This window comes from Lytechinus variegatus, chromosome 3 (assembly GCF_018143015.1).
Source record: "Lytechinus variegatus isolate NC3 chromosome 3, Lvar_3.0, whole genome shotgun sequence".
In the NCBI taxonomy this organism is placed as follows: domain Eukaryota; kingdom Metazoa; phylum Echinodermata; class Echinoidea; order Temnopleuroida; family Toxopneustidae; genus Lytechinus; species Lytechinus variegatus.
The window spans coordinates 43804159-43812249 of record NC_054742.1 but is presented as its reverse complement, the minus strand read 5'-3'; positions in this window follow the sequence as shown (position 1 = coordinate 43812249).

Genomic DNA, 8091 nt, shown 5'->3' with positions numbered 1-8091 from the left:
CCTACAATAATTGTAAAGGATCTTTTGGTGAAATGGCAGTATGGCACACATTCTATAACTTGAAGAACATCAAACTTTCTAGAGAGTTAATAATATCAGAACTCAAAACATTGGGGACACATCCCCCATGCAACAGTGCCAGTTTCCCAAGTTAGTTTGATCTATTTTTTTTCCAAAGGCACAGATGATTTTAAAACTGTGTTAAAGGTCAAGTCCACCCCAGAAAAATCATTGATTTGAATAATCAGAGAAAAATCAAACTAGCATAACGCTGAAAATTTCATCAAATTCGGATGTAAAAAGAACTAGGTTATGTCTTATTTTTGCACGGCAAAACAGTAATATGTACAATTCAGTGACAAATGAGACAGTCGATGAGGTCCCTCACTCGATCACTATTTCTTTTGTTTTTTATTGTGTGAATTATACAATATTTCATTTTTTTTAAAGATTTGATAAGGACCAACTTGACTGAACCATATAGTATCAAGCAATGCTAATATTCCACATGTTCAGGGAGGAATTAATTGTTAATTGTTTCACTATATTGAGGAGAAAATTAAAATATTTCATATTTCAGACGATAAAATACAAAAGAAATAGTAAGTGGGTGACGTCATCAGTCTCCTCATTTGCATACCGACCAGGATGTGCATATAACTGTTTTGTAAAATTAAGCGAAACTTTAAAATGTCATAAGTTTCTTACTTTACATCCGATTTTGATGAAATTTATATGTGTTAGAATTTTCTCTTTTATTCATATCAACTTTTTTGGAGGTGGACTTGTCCTTTAAGTAGGATGCATTACCCTGTTTATACATTCTGTGTTGAAACTGTATTGAACAAGAGATGTAAAGAAAATGCATGTACCACAAAAAATGATTTAAAATTATTTGTACCAAAAACATGAAATTTCTCAGCAATTTTTGTAATCATGAATACGATGCTCATCTAATAAACCAGGCGCGGACCCAGCCAAACTAGACACAATACCATTTTGGGGGCCATATTGTTTTTGAATAATACCATGCTTCCCAAAACTATTTATCTTACCTGGTTGGATCCGCGCCTGCATCTAACTGAAAAACTAATGCAAGCTAAAGTTTGAGCTGAAATTTTGATATACTGACCTGAAAAGGGGGCAATTTAAGGAATTCATGAAGAGGATACGTATCTCGCTAATTAAATAAAGTGAGGGCCAAATGCAAGCTGAAATTATTTTTTATTATTCAGACCAGGAAATGGGATATTTTACTTTACTTTTTTTTTTAAATCACGAAACACTCAATGAAATAATGAAAGCTCGAAGCTCAAGCAGAAATGTTTATCTGTATATTGACTTGAAAACGAGCTGATTTGCCATATAACCCCTTTGCATGTGAAAATGGACAATGTGAGAGCTGAATATTTTTTTCCTATTGACCTGAAAAGTTTTGTTGTTTTCCAATTCTTCCCATCCCCTTATTTTATTTGAAGTTCTTCCTCCTCTTTATCTTTCTTCAGGTTTTTTTCTTTTCTTTCTCTCTTCCTCTTCTTTTTTTTGTGGGGGATGGGAAACCATGGTCCATTTAGACCCTGGAGCTGCCTTATCTAATAGTTTATTTTACTTAAATATCTAACTTTTAATCATTCGAACATTTATTATTGTTGCATATACATTACTTAAATTAACCAAAATGGGTCGGCCCCTATGGTAGAATTTTAGATGCCTATTAAAGGTGTTCTCTGTTTGACATAAACTTCATGTGTGGAAAATCAGGGATCTCTTTTTGTCTAAGTAGTTGATTACAGGGTTGGGGGGGGGGGAGTTCTTTTTTTCTCTCTTTTTAGAAATTCTTTTATTCCAAACAAATACGAAAATCAACTCCTGATGTTCCACTACTTTGATACTACAATCCATTATTCATTTGGGTTATGTTAATAGCAACAAGTGGAATGCCTCTGGCCGTCTCACCTGCATCACGCGGTTCAATATAGCAGCAGTGCTGACTTTGAATACTACTCTAACTCGCACAAGATGTTCAGTGATACATGGTTACTCTTATGTCCACTTTTTATGAACTAGACCAATAAACTTACAGAGATATGATGGTTATTCACCAAAAAACCCCAACATGGCCAAAGTTCATTGACCTTACATGACCTTTGACCATGATCATGTGACGTGAAACTCAAACAGGATATTCAGTGATACTTGATTACTCTTATGTACAAGTTTCATGAATCAGATCCATAAACTTTCAAAGTTATGATGGTAATTCAACAGATACACCCAATTCGGCCAAAGTTCATTGACCTTTGACCTTGGTCATGTGACCTGAAATGTGCACAGGATGTTCAGTGATACTTGATTACTCTAATGTCCAAGTTTAATGAACTAGCCCAATAAACTTCCAAAGTTATGATGGTAATTCAACAGATACCCCGATTCGGCCAAAGTTCATTGACCCTAATGACCTTTGACCTTAATCATGAGACCTGAAACTTGCACAAAATTTTCAGTGATGCTTGATTACTATTATGTCCAAGTTTCATGAATCAGATCCATAAATTTTCAAAGTTATGATGGGAATTCAACAGATATCTCCAATTCGGCCAAAGTTCATTGACCCTAAATGACCTTTGACCTTGGTCATGTGACGTGAAACTCATGCAGGATGTTCAGTGATACTTGATTAACCTTATGTCCAAGTTTCATGAACTAGGTCCATATATTTTCTAAGTTATGATGACATTTCAAAAACTTAACCACAGGTTAAGATTTCGATGTTGATTCCTCCAACATGGTCTAAGTTCATTGACCCTAAATGACCTCTGACCTTGGTCATGTGACATGAAACTCTAATAGGATGTTCAGTAATACTTGATTAACCTTATGGCCAAGTTTCATGAACTAGGTCCATATACTTTCTAAGTTATGATGTCATTTCAAAAACTTAACCTCAGGTTAAGATTTGATGTTGACGCCGCCGCCGCCGCCGTCGCCGCCGCCGCCGGAAAAGCGGCGCCTATAGTCTCACTTTGCTTCGCAGGTGAGACAAAAATGGGCCTATTGGAAATTGAAAAAACAGGGCCCCATGGATAGAATTTTAGATGTCTCTCGCATATATCTTACATGTGTGCTAAATTTGGTTCCATTTAAACAAAGTGCACAATTCAGGTATATTTTGTCAATATGCTGCTCCACTAAAATTAGATATGCCAGAACTTTCTTCCTTCAGGTTTTTATATTTTTAATGTCATTGCCTGTTTATTTGAATTCCCCATTTATTAAAATCAAATATTGAGGCAGACATATGGCTCATTGCAAGAAATTTCAAATCAAATTTAGGTCGAATCAATCACGAGCCTAGCAATTAATTGCAAAATTTGCAATTCTTTGAATTGTGATAACTCTCTCCATTGAAGAATAGCTGCACAAAATGTTGAGGGACCAACATGCCTCAAGTCCTAATACATTGTACTCTAAACCATGTCATGAAATATATATGTACTACTCATATTCCACTTCTAATCTATTTATTACATGCTGAAATGTAGAGTAACGACTAAGTACAAATGATCAATTTGGCTTTCAAAGCAGGAACATTTATTCAAAATTTCCAGCACATATCCACAACAGTGTGAAAATAAATGTGATTTCTGTATAAAATGCGAAAACAGCATATTTCACATATTCCTACAACGGTTTACGCTAACCAAAGTTGCTAATCATGGTATTTTTACTTAGCCATCCAATGTTGACTTATTTTAAATCATTGATTCAGATAAGCTGGTAAGCATTGTTACCACGGTAGTTACCATTGGATGACAAATTTACTGCAACAGGCCCTGTGTCCATAATCACTTGGTGTAAATTCAAGATGGGCTATCTTCATTCAGGTTACATCCTTTTGGTCCAAATCACATTCCGCCTACCTAGCACTTAGTCTAATATTCTCAAGGACTGATGAGGACTTGGGCTAACTATCACTTGTTTGAAACACTTATCTTTTTTTTAAACAGCTGAACTGAAAATTAACCCAAGTACTTCAGAGTTCAGACTACACTAAATATGAGACAGATTACTGAGTATTAGGCAAACTGGGAATTGGATGAAGTGGTACAAAGACCAAATGAAGAATGCCAAGTTGAGTTTGACAATGTCAAAGCTTCCAAATGGTTGTAGGCCAAGTAGGAGTGAACCCATACCAAGACATTTGTCTCGTACTAGAAGTAAATCACATCCATAAAATAGAGAAAATATTAAGATGACAATATCCCATTTGTTACATTCACAGATACATGAAAAATAGCCATCAACCACCATTCATTTTTTTTCATAATTTTTTTTCTTCTCACCCTGAGGGTGTAATATGAATAACTTACATGATATCATTTCCGACATGTGAAGAAAGTAATAAAACAAGGGTAACAAAGTAGAAATCTCCTAATCATTACAATGATTTCAGATACAAGAAGTAATAAAACAGAAATGAATATCGATACAAAAATGATTACAGATTACTCTGCTACCAGTACAAATAATCGACAAACATAATTACAGTTGTAGTATCAAGATCATCAAACAATTGTTGATGTCTAGCGGTGAAAGTGCTTATAGAATTTTTCAAGAAAAATCTGGGAAGAATTTTAAGAAAAAAATATTTGACTGCCACATGTCTAAATGAATTGTAATCAAGAGATTTTCAGACTGTCACGTTAATAAAAATTCAACAAAGAAGACATGCACTACAACATAGTTGTACATCTAAATTTTGTTAATGACTAGAATTCCAAGATTTTAAAAGTCTTTTTAGACTTGAAAAAGTCTGACAATAGGTTTTGTGGTGTGATTATCACAATGTCATTTATGAATCAGCAACAGATTTTAAGAGTGTTCAATATGAATGATGTCTGGTGACATCTTGGATTTATTTATACATCCATCATCCCAACTTGTTAACAGTGAAACAAAAACAAAAATAAAAGCAGAGAAAGGATGTGATATTTGAAAAACAAAAGATGGCAACAATTGCACTCTACTATGGCTACAGTAGTTGGAGACAGCTAATCACATCATATTAGACTCAACAAATAATAAAGCTCTATTTTCATAACTCACTAAAATTTGAGTTCAAAATATACAGATACTCATCTTTAATCATCCATTTAAAAAAAAAACTCTTGACTTCTGGACATAGAGTTTGACACCCAACAGTGCAGTACATACGTCTAACATGACATTGCAATTAACTTTATGTATTAAAATTTTCAATGAAGCTGGAGCAACTTCTACATTTTATAAATGATGAATTGATTTCCAAGTCACTAAACAAAATACTCTGGACCTGATTAGTATACCATCGGCTTTCTATGGAAAAGAGCAGGGGGTGTTTCACAAGATTTAAGAGTCTGAATTAAATGCATAGTTGCAAGTGGTATAACAGGCATGGATGCAATGGTGAGATCATGCCAAGGAAACGCGCACTTTTGGGTATTGATCAATAATATGGCGCGTTGCACATCATGTAAGCGTCGACATTGAAGTGCGACTTTAAGTCATACTTAAATCTTTGTGAAACACTCCCTGGCGGGTGTTTCATTAAGCTGTTTGTAAGTCACATTACAATTGTCAGTATATCTGGTGAAATGTGTAACTACAGATTTGTCTTTGCATGTTTTTTAAAAGGCCCCCCCAAAAACACAACCAACAAACAAACAAAACAAAACAAATGTTCCTTGTAAACAGCAAATTGATTTTAGAAACCATGTAAAACATAACATAACAACACATTGCAATACAAAATCAGTGGTTTACTTTCTCTCTTGATATATAATGAAATCTTTTAGATTCTTCCTATTATATGATAGTGTGATATCATGAAACCCGTGACAAAGCTTAGATGTATATTGAAGTCGAGATGAGCGGGCAAATGAGGTGGGATGTCATCTGAACCTTTCAGCAGCCTTTTTCACGCTCTCAATACCAACACAAACAGTGTCCTTGAAATCACCCTTTGACTTAAGAATAAAAATCATAACAGGAATTGTTACCAAATTATGTTTAATGCTCATCTGGTTGGTTCATGTCTTCAGAACTAGCCAAATTTAATCTAGCATATTTAGTATAGTCAGCAGATCTCACCACACAATACTACTTCTAAGATTGTCTTGACAAGCATGAAGCTTGCTTAACCCTATCTAGGCCGGGGGGGGGGGGGGCCTCGGAGGCCCCCCCTCAACAAATCGCGCGATATTTTCGCCGTGCGAAATTTTTTGACCGCGCCGCTCGCTGACTTTTTACTTTCAAGTCTTGCGCAACTTTTGAGACCAATTTTGTTTCACCCAGGTACGTGGTTCCGAAATTACGCAACATTATGTAAGTGCATGTCAGACCGAAAATTGCTCAAAAACGTGATTTCGTGTACAAAGTCAATGCAAATTGTGTTTTCAATCAAAATTCATAAATGTATGATTATTTTTAGTTTTGCTAATCTAAATGTATTCATTTTATGCTTTTTATGATCAGAGAAGAGTCCCCAACAAATTTCATTGAAAAAACAATGAAAAACAAAAGGTCAAAAAAACAAAGAAATACATAAGAAATTGCAAAAAACAATATAATACATAAGAAAATGATTTGCTATCACAAATTTTTTCATGTACACTTGCTAAGGACACCACAAAGAGTTTCTATACCAAAAATTAGTACATTTGGAGCTTTATTTAGGGAGTTAGAGGAAAAAGTATGATTTCGCATACTAATTACGCATAAATTAGCATAATCACTTAATAGCGATTCGCATGAAATAAATTACTATACAATCTTGTAGATTATGTCCCAGGCAACCCGTGTGCCAATTTTTGGCGCGACCGTGCGGACGACGGCCGAGATCTTAGGGGGGGCCTGGGAGGCCCCCCCCGGCCATAAGAACTCCCCAAATACCCCGGCCTAGATAGGGTTAAGCCTTTCTTGGTTGAACGCAGTCTTGCCCTAGTCCAACTTGCATTAACAAAAGTCAATACATGTTTTTCATTGAAGGAAAATGTCAAGCTGATACAGGAAGGTATACTTATCTTCCCAATAGAATCACTAAATGAAAATTAAATGAGTGTACTAAAAAATAGAATTCCATCTCATTAATTCATGATCCAATAGTAAAATGGAGACAATAATTTTATCATTTTAACAATATGGTCACATTTAACAGGGGCATCATACAATAACTATGACTTGTGCATGATTTCTGAGGCTTCACATATGATTCGGTCAACAGCACATGTGTTCACATTTTCTGCAGATGTTATATGATTTCTTGCAAGGGGGTGGGCTGTACAGATGCCCTGCGGAAATCGTATAGCACTTGTGCATTTTGCACTGTGGTCTCCTCAGCCTCTACGATTTCCATGCAGTGACTTGTACAAAGATCATAATCATACAGTAGCCTTACGATCTCTGTATGATTTGTTTTAATTCTCCCCCATGTCTGACAAAAACTGCACAGTCACTGTACAATATATGATCACCTAAGCCATCCCCCCAGGGTCCCTGTAATAATTGTTTAACACCATCTACAAAAATCATCCTGTTTTATTTTTCTTGTTGTATCAGTAATGTTCTACATTTATGATTGGTTTCATAAAACTTCAAAATATTTTGTTTGAAATATATAAATACATGTGTAATTTTATTACTGTTTAAAGAAGATAGAGAGTATCTTGTTTATTATGTGCTTCATAAATCATCTTTTATTGATACAATTATGGATTAAATCTGACATCTTCAAGCCAAATAATAAAAATTATGTTGGTTTTACAAAGAGCCGGGAGCTCTGTAATAGTACTTGGTTTGTCAAGTAAGGTGTTAAATATGAATATTCAAATTCACACTTTTTACAGAGAAATACTGAGAAATTATGCATAATTAGTCAGACTCTTAATTAAGTCATATTTAAGTTAGTTATATTTACAGAATTCGCTTGGGTTGCATTAATTTTCAGAAAGCTTGGATAATACAGCAACGGACAAAAATCCTGAAAGAAAAAATATGATGATTTGGTTTTCCAACAAGACATAACACACAAAGACATAACAAGAAGTACTACTT